This window comes from Pelobates fuscus, chromosome 5, assembly GCF_036172605.1.
Source record: "Pelobates fuscus isolate aPelFus1 chromosome 5, aPelFus1.pri, whole genome shotgun sequence".
NCBI lineage: Eukaryota > Metazoa > Chordata > Amphibia > Anura > Pelobatidae > Pelobates > Pelobates fuscus.
In genome coordinates this window covers 18,864,197-18,880,977 of record NC_086321.1, presented here as the reverse complement: position 1 = coordinate 18,880,977, position 16,781 = coordinate 18,864,197, and the positions used below count along the sequence as shown (strand labels likewise).

General features: G+C 39.4%; 1 protein-coding gene across 4 annotated transcripts in view; it reads left to right on the top strand.

Annotated features, from left to right (window-relative positions):
* Positions 1-16,781, top strand: part of CAMK4 (calcium/calmodulin dependent protein kinase IV) — a 203,373-nt gene that overhangs the window by 3,571 nt on the left and 183,021 nt on the right. The window lies entirely within an intron of this gene.

The following is a 16,781-nucleotide window of genomic DNA, read 5'->3' as shown; positions in this document are numbered from 1 at the left end:
TCACATTATGGAATGATCTGATTCTCCCCCCCAGGGGTCCCTGCTGCTCTCCTCCTGTCACTGTATCCCATTGCTGACCTAATATCACTCAGTATGGAGGTGGATCACACACGTTTAGGCTTGTTGCCCCTTGTGGAAATCAGATTAGATGTGTCCCCACCCCCAAGTATGTATTTACACTTTACCTGCTGTTAAACAATAGATGCCTCTTAGTTGTGGATGTATTCTATTCTTTCTTTTGTTACAATAATAATAACAGTTGTATTTCTCTCTTGTATAAACCCACCTTGAAATCACAATTGGGAGATGTACAGCTGGCTGATTCTTGCTTGTGATAATGGCTTCTCTCAGTTTATTAGATGATTCTTGTGATTAATTAAAAATAGACCAAATTAATGTTCTTGCATGACACCTACCTTCAGCTATGTCTACATCTGGGATAATGAGATTTTATTTGAAGATAATAATCGTGTAGATCAGGTGAAGCTGCCATGATGTCTCTGATCTATCACAGTGTTTGGAGAGAGAGAAAGGTCTGACTAATAAATGCATTGTTCCTGGAAAGAGTAAGGTGTCCTTAGAACTTGGAAATAGAAATGTGTTCAGGGTTTGAGATTGAAGCTGTATTTGCATTTATCAGCTCAGATTCCCAGCACATTGCAGTGGGTAAGACTGGGTCACATGATTTCGTGTGCTGGATATTCCTAAACCCAGCAGTGTGACAATGTGGGACGTATTCACTAAACAGCGAATTATAGTGCGTTGGGCAATGAATGGCAAATTATGGACCAAAAATATATGATATGGTAACATTTCCCAGAATTCTGTGTTTCATGAATAAACCCCAGGTTTTTTTTATTTATATATTTATTTTTTTAATATAAAATATTTGGCTATGAACACAAATCCACCATTCTAATAGGATGGTTCTGGGGTTGGCATAAACAAGGCATGTGAAGGGGATGGATTGCAAGCAGAATTGCCTTGACAATCATTTTTTTATGGATGTTTACATTTTTATCTGTGGAGAATTTAGTTTTTAAAATATTTCTATTATTATTAATTGCTTAATAATGAGCATAAAAACCTGCTGAATGGAACGCTTCAAACACACTAAAAACTGAAACCCGCTGTAGCAGTTATGGTGCCAGGATTTTCTGATACCCTCCCACAGTAAGCAGTTAAACCATTTAGGACTGATTTAACAATTTAACTTGGGACCAAAGGGCACCCACTGCAGCCTCCTTTGCCCCAGAATATCTTGTGGTCCACGAAGGCACACATTGGCTGAGGTCACTCAGTTGACGCACTCCGCCAATGAGCCGTGCCTGCGCGGCCTGGCTTCGCTCAGTGGAGCTGAACATCTGAGGAGGTGGCATGGGCGTTTTACATACCCCAGGTCATTTGTCAAGCCTTTCTTAAATGGGCTGTAGAAGTTATGGTGCTTGGAGTGTTCCTTTATGTCTAGACGTTAACATTTATGAAAACATTACATTAAAACTAATACAAATATTGGAACGGAGAGGAAAGAGGGATCGGAGGCAGATAAATGTTAATACCTTCACAAGACTAGAAAGCAACCCAAAGATAAGTAATTAATAAAACATAACCTTTAATAAATATAACGTAACATTAATTATAGAGTATACATCTCGTAATTAATCATAGAATGCTGGCCTACACCAGGCTAATTAAACCATCAAATAATGCGAGAAAAAAACGAAAATAGAAACCAAATAATAAATCAAAATAAATGAAATAAAAAACGACCAAGCAAGCCGAAGCAGAAATTAAGAGTGTACTGCTTCGGTAGGTAAGAAACACTAACAGCTAGTGGAAACAAATGTAACAGATGTAGAAACAAATAAATAAATAAGTATCTATCAGGATGGGACTCCTAAGAAATAGAGCATATCGAGGGGAGAGAGGTAAACCGTAACGTAGGGAAAGGATAACCTACAGCTCTAAGTAGTTCCCTAACGTGACTTCATGGGCAGCTCTTATTTTCTAAACCGTACCCGCTCCACAGCTAAGGACTTTGTGGGCACCCCTTAAGAAATACTAAACCCTACCCGCTCCCCAGCTAAGGACTTCATGGGCACCCCTTAAGAAATACTAAACCCTACCCGCTCCCCAGCTAAGGACTTTGTGGGCATCCCTTAAGAAATACTAAACCCTACCCGCTCCCCAGCTAAGGACTTCGTGGGCACCCCTTAAGAAATACTAAAACCTACCCGCTCCCCAGCTAAGGACTTCGTGGGCACCCCTTAAGAAATACTAAAACCTACCCGCTCCCCAGCTAAGGACTTCGTGGGCACCCCTTAAGAAATACTAAACCCTAACCGCTCCCCAGCTAAGGACTTCGTGGGCACCCCTTAAGAAATACTAAACCCTACCCGCTCCCCAGCTAAGGACTTCATGGGCACCCCTTAAGAAATACTAAACCCTAACCGCTCCCCAGCTAAGGACTTTGTGGGCATCCCTTAAGAAATACTAAACCCTACCCGCTCCCCAGCTAAGGACTTCGTGGGCACCCCTTAAGAAATACTAAACCCTACCCGCTCCCCAGCTAAGGACTTCGTGGGCACCCCTTAAGAAATACTAAACCCTAACCGCTCCCCAGCTAAGGACTTCGTGGGCACCCCTTAAGAAATACTAAACCCTACCCGCTCCACAGCTAAGGACTTCGTGGGCACCCCTTAAGAAATACTAAACCCTACCCACTCCCCAGCTAAGGACTTCATGGGCACCCCTTAAGAAATACTAAACCCTACCCGCTCCCCAGCTAAAGACTTTGTGGGCATCCCTTAAGAAATACTAAACCCTACCTGCTCCCCAGCTAAGGACTTTGTGGGCACCCCTTAAGAAATACTAAACCCTACCCGCTCCCCAGCTAAGGACTTCGTGGGCACCCCTTAAGAAATACTAAACCCTACCCGCTCCCCAGCTAAGGACTTTGTGGGCACCCCTTAAGAAATACTAAACCCTAACCGCTCCCCAGCTAAGGACTTCGTGGGCACCCGTTAAGAAATACTGAACCCTACCCGCTCCACAGCTAAGGACTTCGTGGGCACCCCTTAAGAAATACTAAACCCTACCCGCTCCCCAGCTAAGGACTTCGTGGGCACCCCTTAAGAAATACTAAACCCTACCCGCTCCCCAGCTAAGGACTTGGTGGGCACCCCTTAAGAAATACTAAACCCTACCCGCTCCCCAGCTAAGGACTTCATGGGCACCCCTTAAGAAATACTAAACCCTACCCGCTCCCCAGCTAAGGACTTCGTGGGCACCCCTTAAGAAATACTAAACCCTACCCGCTCCACAGCTAAGGACTAGAAGCGCCTTTAATTACGAAGTAAGAGTACTCTCGCCATATACACATAAAGTAAATAAATTGCAGGTATAGTAAAACCATAGAGTGGTGGCTTATTTATAGAGTCATAATATGCTGCAGCATTATCCCTAATCTAGCCGCCAACCACTACACTTAGCTGTCCCAGTGTGGGACTTCTAAGAAATAAGCTGAAGTAGTCTCGGTGCCTATAGTGTCCCTTTAACGGGCACGGCAAGGGTTAATGGTTGTACTTTAACTGTCAACTTTGTACTGTAAAACGCTGACAGCTAGCTATAACTCTCGGAAACTTTTATCGCAAATCTTCGGCAAAAAGGGAGACTGCAGGTTAAGAAGGAAGGACAGAAATGGTGGTCTTATGGAAAAAAATATTATAAGAAAAAAAGAATTTTATTAGAAAAATGCAGCAGAATTAATGTAACCTAAATGACTCTACACATTACACCTAACACACATACTCATTAATACCTGTTATGTCACTAAACAGGTGTGTTCTGCCACTAACTTCACATATTATTTCCAAGCTGTAGAATCCTTCGAGTTAAACGTTCGTGCATTCTGCCAGAACATTGGACATGACACTAAATAACAGGATGCTTGTTACATTCCTTCATTAAACAGTGAGAGCAATTTAATGGCTGGAATGACGTGGATGCCATTCATTCCCTAACATTGGCCAAGAATGGCCACGCTTTTCATCGGAAGTATTTTCATTATCTTCCAAACACCCATTCTTTCGCTCTCGGTGTCTGGACTGTTACCTTATTTATGGCTTTCCTTTTAATAGAGACACTGAAAGGAGGGATGTAGTAAAACCATTAGGACCTTGTTCTAAGTTCTGATGAATCAATAGACATCTTCCTAATTGACTAGGAAATACCATTAAGGTTACTATGGATAAGCTACATGTGTTGGTCATAAGGAGAAAATATAAAAAAATTATACCTTTTCCCATTGGGAGAGCACTTCCAATAAAAAATATTTTTTTTGGAGGCTTGTTGCAGAGATTGTGTATACGTCCATGGCAGCCAGTTGGTACGAGATTTCAATGCTTATTTCTGTAAATACTCATTTGAGGTTATCCTCTAAACTGCGATTTTTTAAGAATTGACAAGAATTTGTAAGTATTAGTTTAAAATAACAATACTCGAAAAATAATCCAATTTATTCAAATGTACCTATTTTGACCTAAACCTTGCAATTCTCTGGTTAAATCTTCACGATTTCCAGCTAAACCCATAACTATCTAGTAATTTTGGACACAGTGAAGTTGCTGTAAGTAGCCAATAAGGGTATTAACCGTTTCTGTTCTGGAGTCAGCCATTGCATTTTCTGGGTTAATATACCGACAGATTTAGAGTCATCTAATGTTTGTAAATTTCTCCTTTCAGCTGACCTCACATATAACAAAGTATTAATGCAGACAGTGTGTGCTTCTGACATTAGACAATGTTACAGCTTTAAATGTTGCTCGAGTTTAATAGAGTCGGGTCATTGTGTATATGGCAATGTTTGCCAACAGATTGATGATGGGTACACAGTTTGATTCTTGTGTTAACAGTAACAGCACACAGAGTATGTGTCCATTCATCAGCACTGTGTTAACACAAACCAATCTAGTATGAACTAAGGTCTAAGTAAGCTCTGTCACGCAGTCACTACAATGTTTGGGAAACGGTATGTGACTATATGTAGTAACCTCTTTGTAGTACAAGTTTGCTCAGTTAAGTGTTTGTTCTGGGCAGGTTATGGGTCTTGTTTCTTTTTTGTTTTGTTTTTCATTGAATAGCTTCTACAAACGACTTGTTTAAGTTCTGTGTTGTGAATCGTATCAGTCATATCATATCTCATTTCACATACTGATAGATATAGGACAACTGACGGTTTTTGTAGATGGCTACATACGGTTGCTAATAGCATTATTACTTATAGGCGTATGTTGAGCATTATCTCTCGTGGTTAATGATAACACTGCATTACTCGGCAGCTTTGCAAATTCCACACCCAGAGCTCAACTGCCATTTATCTCTCAGATATAAATATTATTTCACACCTTCTAAATGTACCTATTTAGGAGGAACAGCCCCTGATTTGGACCCAAATCCATCTGTCTCTCTTTTCTATCCAATGTCCCTCCTTTCTAGAAGCTTTATATTGTTCGTGTGTCTGAGTGTACAGTGAGGGAAAAAAGTATTTGATCCCCTGCTGATTTTAAACGGTTTCCCACTGACAAAGAAATGATCAGTCTATAATGTTAATGGTAAGTGTATTTTAACAGTAAGAGACAAAATAACAAAACAAAATCAATAAAAACACATGTCAACAATGTTATAAATTGATTTGCATGTCAATGAGTGAAATAAGTATTTGACCCCTTCGACTTGGTGGCAAATCCCTTGTTGGCAGTCACAGAGGTCAGACGTTTCTTGTAGTTGCACACATCTCAGGAGGCATTTTGTCCCACTCCTCTTTTCAGATCCTCTCCAAGTCATTAAGGTTTCGAGGCTGACGTTTGGCACCTCGAACCTTCAGTTCCCTCCACAGATTTTCTATGGGCTAGGCCACTCCAGGACCTTAATGTGCTTCTTCTCAAGTCACTCCTTTGTTGCCTTGGCTGTGTGTTTTAGGTCATTGTCATGCTGGAATACCCATCCATGACCCCTTTTCAATGTCCTGGCTGAGGGAAGGAGGTTCTCACCCAAGATTTGACGGTACATGGCCCCGTCCATCGTCCCTTTGATGCAGTGCAGTTGTCCTGTCTCCTTATCAGAATAACACCCCCAAAGCATAATGTTTCCACCTCCATGTTTGATGGTGGGGATGGTGTTTTTGGGGTCATAGTCAGCATTCCTCCTCCTCCAAACACGGCGAGTTGATGTCAAAGAGCTCGATTTTGGTCTCATCTGACCACAACACTTTCACCCAGTTCTCCTCTGAATCATTCAGATGTTCATCGGCAAACTTCAGAAGGACTTGTACATGTGCTTTCTTGAGCAGGGGGACCTTGCGGATTCTGCAGGATTTCAGTCCTCCACGGCGTAGTGTGTTACTCATTGTTTTCTTGGTGACTATGGTTCCAGCTGCCTTGAGATCATTATCAAGATCCTCTTGTGTAGTTCTGGGCTGATTTCTCACCATTCTCATGATCATTGAAACTGCACAAGGTGAGATATTGCATGGAGCACCAGACCGAGGGAGACTGACAGTTATTTTGTGTTTCTTCCATTTGCGAGTAATCTCACCAACTGTTGTCACTTTCTCACCAAGCTGCTTAGCAATGGTCTTGTAGCCCATTCCAGCCTTATGTAGGTCTACAATCTTGACCCTGACATCCTTGGCCAGCTCTTTGGTCTTGACCATGGTGGAGAGTTTGACATTTTATTGATTGCTTCTGTGGACAGGTGTCTTTTATACAGGTAACAAGCTGAGAGTGAGTTCTCCTAATTTGAGCTTGTTACCTGTATAAAAGGCACGTGGGAGTCAGAAATCTTGCTGATTGATAGGGGATCAAATACTTATTTCACTCATTAACATGCAAATCAATGTATAGCTTTTTTGACATGTGTTTTTCGATATTCTGTCTCTCACTGTTAAAATGCACCTACCATTAAAATTATAGACTGATCATTTCTTTGTCAGTGGACAAACGTTCAAAATCAGCAGAGGATCAAATACTTTTCCCCTCGTTGTATAACAGAGCTCCACAGCAATAATACTCTCAGTAATGTATTTAATACAAATGTGTTTAGGAATCAGTTTGAGTAAAACTTATACAATGTTTTTGTTCTTAATTACATTCTAGTTGCATGAATTGTTCTTAATAAATCACTTAAAAATTTTCAAAACAGCCCTGCCCCTGTCCACACTCCCCCCCACTCGCACCCCTAACATTGAAGTGTCCCTCTTTGCCCATTGTAATGTTCAAAGGTATGCTATTCTGTGTTTTAAATATTTAACATCTGACTCTGATATGTTATATCATGCGTAGAAATTGACTACTGGGTTGTCGTCTCTTGGAGATATTCTCTGAAGGGGCAAATACTAATCAGCCACAACTAAAAAATTATAATTGTGTGTGACAGGGTATGAAAAAAAAAACTAAAAAAAATTATATTCTGTTGAATTTTCCTTGTCTGCACTTTGAGTTGGAAAATCTATATAGTGGATAAAATTGCACTACTGTGATAAACAGTGAATACAATGTGCCCATAAATCGTGTATTTAAAGTGCATTCTGCTAACATGCTAAAATAATTCGAACTTACTGTTTGAGTAGTAAACAGGTGTTACACTGAAGAGTGCTATATACAGTGATTGTTTAAGCCATTTTCTTGCAATTTATTGGTACACGTCTCTCTAATGTGGTAGTTGTACATGAGATACATAATATATTACATGATGTAAAATATTGAGTTACACTGACCTTAGCTCCGTTCCATTTCCTGAGCTTTGTAGGAGCAAGGGGCGGACCGGAGGGTGGATGTTACACAAAAAGTAACACCCACCCTCCGGTCCGCCCCTTGCTCCTACTGATCTTGTCTTTAATTCACCCTGCTTGGGGACGTTTCCTTAGGCAGGACAAACCTCCACTGTGATGACAGCATTCCGAAGTCCGACAACATTCTGTCCCGATACTCCCTAGCCAGCGCAAGCAGCATCAGCCAGGGAGTTACCATAGCAACTGCAGCGCATCCGCTATGGCTGCACCCTGTGGAGAGCAGAAGTACTGCCTGTGAGCCATTTCTTCTCTCCCAGTTACTCAGTTCTTTAGCACAGAGTCTATGTTGAAGACCAGATTGACAAATGGAAGAAATGGACCATTTTTAAATAGGTTTCTCTCCCAGTCCAAACATTTGCTAGCAATGCATTCATGTAATTTTATACTCTTTAAAAAGAGTACAAGTTGTACGGAGGATGTCGGGTACCCTATAATAAGTTACGTTCATCCAATAGGTTAGCATTATTTTTGAATGCATGCTGGAGCATACTTGCTCGTTTGACCAGGGCCCTCTTCACCACTTGTATCACCACTTGTCAGCTTTATATTGTACATCAATACTTGTATTATATCCTTAATAAATAATTGCAATGAGCTGCAGAATATGTTGGAACTTTATAAGTACTAATAATAATACATTTGCCGTAGTGAAATGTAATATATGGTCTAGCACATTTTAATACTAAATACAAAAATAATAATAATCGATGTTTAGTAGCTATACCCCATATGAAAACATGCATGCATTTAATTCTGCATTTTTAATTGGGTGGATCTATAAACTTGCAAAAGCTGCAGATCTCTTGTCTGCAGCTTTCGCAAACCCTCCCCTTCTAACTCCACCCATAGTTCCTGTGGCTGTCCAATCACAGACTTCCCAATGCAGCTCAATGAGAAGTCTTTGCAAAGCAGGTGCTTTGAGCAGTTGCTGCCTCTTGAGTTAAACTCCACTGAGCTAAACAACCAGGAAGTAACAGGACCGTCTGATTGACAGCCAATGAGGGTGTAGCTAGGTTATTTACTTTGTTTTAATAAAACAAATCGATTTACTCCAGTGCCTGTTCTGCAATTATGAAACTATGCAAAATAGCATTATTATGTTTACCTTTTATTCATGGCAAGCATATTTCATCGTGCTTTACAGTTTCCAATAGGTTTATAAAACAGGAAATAGGTGATACATTTATGTTAAAAGAAATAAAAGTAGGCAAAAAAATCATAATGCAAAATTTAGGCAAAAAAAAGCCAAGATGTGGCTATTAAACTGAAATTGATTTCCAAATACCACTTTAGTAGTAGTTACTTGGAGTATCAGTGTACAATGTATTGTCTATTTTGTCTAGATTGCCAAATTGCCATATTGTTATATTCTTTACATTTAAGTGCACAGCAATTTATAAATATTTTGCCACTATGTTGTATTTGTTGCCATTTTTGTAGTAGAGTATGCCATGTATTAAAGAGAGACTTTAGGTACTACAACCATTTTACATCATTGAACTGATTATAGTGCCTGGAGTCCACTTGTACTGTCTATGAATTGATTAGTAAACAGTTTTTATGCAATTTACCGTCCCTGGCCCTCCACAGCCCAGCCTCTTCTGAAGGTGCAGCTTAGGCAGAGATTATACATTTCCTTATAGCTGAGCTCAATAATACATGCAGTGAGTGCTGTGATAGGCTGAAAGAGGTCAGTTGAGACTTTCAGCCAATCACAGCCAGCCATTGCCACTTGGGCTAATGTTTCCTCATTAGTTCCTGATTGATAGCACAGTGGAATTTCACATTTAAAATTCTGTCCATAGGATTGTGTTTTGAGACCAAAAAAAACAAAACAGCGATCTTTAAAACCTTTATAAGACTCCTGACATTAAAATAATCATCAGGAAAAATGAACAATTCGAACACTCAATATATTCCTGACATTTCAATACAAACTGCAGACACGATCATCTCTTTTATGGAGATTCGGATCAATATTAGTTCTTGTTAACTACATTTTCTCCATGCGAAATAGGACTATAAATTGCTCTCTTTGTGCTAAAGTATATAATATGGGCAACAAAGACAATTACTTAAATAATGAATATCAGTAATATATGTAATATAATAAGTAATATATAACTTATATACAAAGTAATATATGTTTTTGACTATTTATCAGAGGGTGTTTGCTAAGATGAGGGTTTATAATTAATATATGGACTTGTGCATTCATTTTTGACTGAATATAAAGTTACCCGAATTTCGATCGATCGGCGGGTCACCCCAATTCTGTAACTCTGAAGTGCCATATGGATGTAAAACCGAACAAAACACTTGTGCAATGGACCAGCATGTTCGTTTGTTTTGTGATGGTCCTTGGTGCCAAAACCAGAGTTGATTGATGGAAAAAACAAGATGACTTATGGCTAGGGGACAGCCACTATAAGTTCATTTTATTCACAAATCAAGTGAGATGCGACCAATAGAGGAAAAAGGATTATCAGTAAAAAAAATAAAATCTTCATTGATATAATTAATAAATAGAAGATATATCAATATATATATATACATATTTTTCTGCTACTCCTCTTTTTCCCTTTATTGGTTTCTTTTTCTCAAATTGATCTGTGAATCGAATGAAAGGGAAAGTGTGCCTATCAGTGTACTGCAAAATATACACCGAATATTTATTAGGTATATATTTTGCGGTACACTGATAATATACACAGAATATTTATTAGGTATATATTTTGCGGTACACTGATAATATACACAGAATATTTATTGGGTATATATTTTGCGGTACACTGATAATATACACAGAATATTTATTGGGTATATATTTTGCGGTACACTGATAATATACACAGACTATTTATTAGGTATATATTTTGCGGTACACTGATCATATACACAGAATATTTATTGGGTATATATTTTGCGGTACACTGATAATATACACCGAATATTTATTAGGTATATATTTTGCGGTACACTGATCATATACACAGAATATTTATTAGGTATATATTTTGCGGTACACTGATAATATACACCGAATATTTATTGGGTATATATTTTGCGGTACACTGATAATATACACAGAATATTTATTGGGTATATATTTTGCTGTACACTGATTGGCCTACCTTAGCAACTTTTTGGTTTGTCCGAATCGTTTCCCTAAATATTTGAATGGATGATATTCGGATGAGCCAAACCACCACAAGTGAAAAAGTAGAGAAAGGAAGTTCCCTACTGGCCTAATAGAGGAATAATAAAACTTAACTTTTATCACAAAATAATATACTAAAATTAGGTGATATTTATCAAAGTGTAGGCTACTAAAAAATCCTTTATTTTTAATAGAATAGAGTTAAATAGCCACAAATATCAGCCCAAAAATATGCAAATGAAACATAATCATATAAACATTGTATCCACCATGAACAAGGCAAACAGCGGATTGTGACAGTAACGCTAATGGAGATTAGCAAACCATTCAACGGATACCGAGTAGCCTCTCTGATGTATCAAATTTTAGATATTGTAGGTCTACAAAATCAATAGACTTTGTGAGTCAGGTAGAATGGTAAATCTATTTAGAGGGCAGTGTAATAATAAGGACAGTACTTGGATATTATAACAGCTGTTATGTGGTCAAACAGATGATGCTAGGTGGCATATGAATGTTAATACGGACAGAAATTTCTGACTACTAAACTAATTCCCAGCACATCCCAGGAGGCACCAATTTATGGTACAGTAGATTCCTGAAAGCTCTCCATTACAATAACAGGAGGCGGATGCAAGTAAAATAGCGCGATAATCCAATTAGATGCAGAGCAAGAGGGAATCGATCTATTTGGGGACTAAGTGATTTGGTTGCACCGAATGTTTCCACAGTGAACTAGTCTTTTAGAATATTGTCAGTTTGTTTCTATTTTTTATACTCTGCCTGATGTCAGTGGTGTTGGTGTTTTGGTGGAGCCAGTCTCCGTATTAAAGTGTTACTCCAATCACTAGGATCACTTTGTGGTCATTGTGGTAGGAATCTGAATGTGTTTCTAGTAGCACCCTCAGCACATGTGACTTAGCAGCCCAGAACTCTGGCTGCTTAAATATAGCCTATAGTCATCAAAACAACTTCATCTTATTGAAACAGTTTTGGTGTATAGATCAAGACACTGCAGTGTTACTGCTCAATTCACTGCCATTTAGGAGTTAAACCACTTTTTTTCTGTTTTTTCAGCCCAAGCCACACATCCTCTAGCTGTGACTCACACAGTCTGCATGAAAAAAACAAACTGGATTAATTTTCAATCTGATGTTACCTTACTTTAGGTATTTTATCTCCTGCTCTGTAAACTGAACTTTAATCATACACATGAGGCTCCCTGCAAGGTCTAGCAAACTATTAACAGAGCCAGAGATCAGAAAGTAAAAAAAAAACCATAATGTGCAATAAAGGAAGTGTAAACATTAGATCTCACTTTACAGGAAGTGTTTAGGAAGGCTGTGTAAGTCACATACAGGAAGGTGTGACTAGGGCTGTATAAAAAAAGTTATTGAACAGCGCGACTGCAGGGGCATGATCTATACACAAAAAAATGATTCATTAAGATAAAGTCATTTTGGTGACTATAGTGTTGCTTTAATGTCAATTCTGTATAAAAATTGTGCCTGGCATCTGTGATATATTTTATAATCGACTTCAACCTTTGAAGCAGCCCTGGGAGTGTGCCTGCAAGGGGAAGCATCAATGTCCCCTCTCTGCCTTCCTTATTTCAGCCCTCCTTACCTACCCCACCTTCCTGGTTTGTCCATTTTTCCATTTCTTCTCTCATTCCTCTCCCCAGCTTAGAACACAGGCATGTGCTCTGACCCAGTGGGAACCGTCCAATCAAATGCTTCACTGTCAGGTTCATTTACTAAGCTCAGAATTATCAGGAATTCAAAGTGAATTCAAAATTTATTTCAAACTTAAAGAAACACTATAGGGTCAGGAACACAAACATGTATTCCTGATCCTATAGTGTTAAAACCCCCATCTAGCCCCCCTGAACCCATTTGCCCCCATAAATATAGTAAAATCTTACTTATATTCAAATCTGCAGCTACTGCCCCTGACCTGCCGGCCTGGCTGACATCATCAGGAGTGAGCCAATCACAAAGCTTCCCCATAGGATTGACTGAGGCAGTCAAGGAGGCAGATCATGGGCAAAGCTAACACAAGTCAAACACAGCCAATCAGCATCTCCTCATAGAGAAACATTGAATCAATGCAACTCTATGAGGAAAGTTCAGTGTCTCCATGCAGAGGGTGGAGACACTGCATGGCAATGCTGCTCACTGTGCAGCACTGCCCCAGGAAGCACCTCTAGTGGCCAGTGAAGGTATCCCTAGGCTGTAATGTAAATACTGCATTTTGAAAACACAGTGTTTATAGCAAAAAGCCTGAAGGGACTGCTGATCCACTTCAACCACCTTTGCCTTAAATTTGAAAGCCACTTTGGATTCATTTTGAATTAGCAACAATTCTTATTTTAGTGAATGACCTTGCATGAGAAGCATTTGATTGGACCTCCACAGGGAAGCAGTGTTGTCGGACAGGGGTGGAAACCAGCGAGGGGAGCTTCACCCTGTGGTTGATCCAAGATGAGTTTAAAGCTTAATTTATAGGTTTATAGCATGGGAAGAGCGAGGAGAACTAATTATTAACAGGGCATTCTAATTGTTTTGTTTTTTTAACTTCATAAAAAAGGTTGAAGGAATCCTTTAACTCCTTCATTACCGAACACTTTGCAAAAATGGACCATCATTGGGGTGTAAAGTTACTAGGGTCAATCAATTAAACATATGGAATAGAAACACTGCACATGAAATAAAATAAAAAACATAATTTTGTGGTTAAATTAAGACACATTAAAGACAAGGTTGTCTGAATGCAGTTTCTTGGGGAAACACGTTTAATTACCAGCACGGTAGGTTGGGCAGTTATTTGAATACAGTTGGGTAATAATAAAAACCTTTTACCCCAAGATATTCTTTAAAAATATAAATGTATCTTTGCTGGTTGAACCAGAATTAAATATGTTTAAAGTATCCACTGATTCAAGAAATGCAACTGTTGATCATATGATGTCATTGTCTCAAAATCTGAAACCAGATTGCTAACAGCTTAAAAACATCAGCAGCAGGTTCATTAGCATAAATAACTACCATCAGCACTTTTTGGTCGGACGGCAGATAGTGTCATCTCACCTTGTGAATTTCGACGGTAATGCTATTGCTGAACACCTAATGAAGATGAAATATTGTGGTGTAATATTAAAGTAACATAGGTCTCACAATATACTGTTTGATAGTCACTGACGTGTTATCAAGCTCCAAGGAGACATTAATGATGTTATAAAATCACATTTACACCTTTCTCATAATTTTAGAAACACTTTTGCCACCATAAGTTCGTCAAAAAAATTGTACATACCTTGTGTTGCGCAGTCAAGCTTTAAGGACAACTCGGCAAAATTTCACTTCTCATTTTTTTATTAGTTCGTTACATTTAATGAAACTTTATTGTATATTGATTTTAATGATGTATATTTATTTTCTGAATCAGTTTCACTTTTTTTTTTTCTGGTTGAGCGGCCATGTTGGGCCAGACTGTACTGTTATCTGACCAACTGCTCCCCTGCTGCTGTGATAGCTCTGTGTTAACCTGCTGCAGCAGGCAAGTTAGGGTGAGCAGCAGTTGGTCAGAAAACAGTAGAATACTTTAATAAAACCATTTATCAAATTCAACAGTCGCCAAAAGGGCTTGATAAATCACTCATAACACTTTTACATAGTGTAGTGGAGCTCCCTTTACCCCGGCTGGGTACCTCCGCCAAAGGACTGCTTCCTAGCTGGAACAGGGGACAAACCGCAGCACTTTCGCCCACAGTCGCTGTGGCTTGACTGGGGCCCTGGAACCGCTCCTTCCTGGAGCCAAATGGGGAATTAGCTCTAGTCCTTACAAGGACTTTTCCCGTTGAATCCCCTGCAAGCTGGAACAGCAGACACAGGAGCAAATCTTCTTTCCCTCCAATAACTGGACAACACACAGTTTTGGAGTGTAAGCAGGAATTTCAGCTTTAATGGTTCAGGTTGGCTTTTATACAATTCCTCAGGTATGGGGAACACCCCCAGGACCTGATGGAGCACCGAATTACAAGATGTACAAACCAATAAAAACAATGTACAGTGTCTGACATTCCCACATACAGCAAACAATCCATCCCCTCTACCTGTGATATAATTAAAGCAGTTAATACAATAACCTAATTATCCACAGGCAGAAAAACACACATTTTCCCCAAAGTACAGAAAACACCCCAAAACATAACATATCCCCATAAATATTACATCCCCTAATAGCCCTGATCTGGGTGAACAACATGTCCAAAAATTAAATCACCCAGATCAGAGCAGGGGTTCAGGAAATTCCTGGAAGTCTCTTTTGACCGACCGCACGCATGATTTCATGCCCAAAACAGTTCCAAACAAACAAACAAACTACCGAACGGAGTCAATAGTCTTACCCTGGAGCTTGTTCCCTTCATCCAGACGAATGTTCTCACCGAACAGTGCCCTTCTAAGCTGAATAGAAATGAATGCAGGCGATGATGGAAGTTCAGCGGTGTTCGTGAGTTACTGTATCTGATTTCAGTTCCATGAGATTCATGCCCAAACACCGGTGCCTGCATTCATACGAACAAGATGGCCGCCACCTCGTGGTTGTTCATAGGAATCACGGCCACCCAGACGAATAATTAGAACACTGTGGTGAGAAACGTTCCAAGTTGTTAACAGGTGTTAACAAGCTCCAGGGTGGTCTCTGTTCGTACGGTTGTTCGGTAAACGAACCATATAGTCCCAATTGCACAAACAGAGCCTGTATAACCCCTTAAGGACCAAACTTCTGAAATCAAATGGAATCATGACATCATCACAAATGTCATGTGTCCTTAAGGGGTTAAAGTATATTAACCAATTCTGGTGCAGGGGCCATAGTCACAGGGTAAAAGGCTGGCAAGTAGTCCCCTCCAAAAACTTGTTGCCAAATTCAGCTAAAAGGGGGAGTTTGCCACACATAGCTATTTTTAAATACTGATACCATTACAATGAACAAATAGATTTGCTCATGATAAGGATAAACACTGCAAACCCGTCCCTTGAACTGGTGACATCACCAAAATTATACCACGGTTTCCAAGTTGATGAGTTAATACAAATAAAGTCAAATTAAAAAGTGTTACTATTAGCTACAATAATCTTTAAAAGGGTCAATCTAGGATCAATCTATGCACCATCACACTTTGGATATTTGTCACCTTTGACTCCAAGGAGAGAGAGCAGAGATGTGGACTGCACATGGATAGGCAAACTGTAGCAGTACCAGTTGGTGTACGTAGGCTAGGTGTAAACTTACTGACACCATGTTACAAAGCCTTCTAGTATAAGGTCAGCTTACTCTCAACAGCATAGTATTCCGGTGGCCAGAGTCCCAGTGGCCAGAGTCCCGCTCATGATGCCTCAATTAAGTCGGAGCGGTTTTTTTTCCAGAAAGAAAAGAGGTAGTCAATTTAGAAACTTTAACCCATCATCCACCTATTGGGGATTTTAATGTCTTCTTAAATACTAACTTCTATCCTTGCCACCACTCCTAAAGGAATGAATTCTAGACAATAGCAATCTCTCAACACCTCTATCCAGAAACAATGATGGTAATCTCATGAGTCACAATGAAATTTGTCAAACATTAAATCCTGTTTGAGATTATTTCTTCAGTCACCAATTCTTGTTGTAGGCTAGACAGGTCTTTAATAAAGCACACAAGTGGGACAGTTTACTACAATCTTAGGGGCAAAGGGAGGGATAAAGGAACTGTAACTGCATCTTCTTC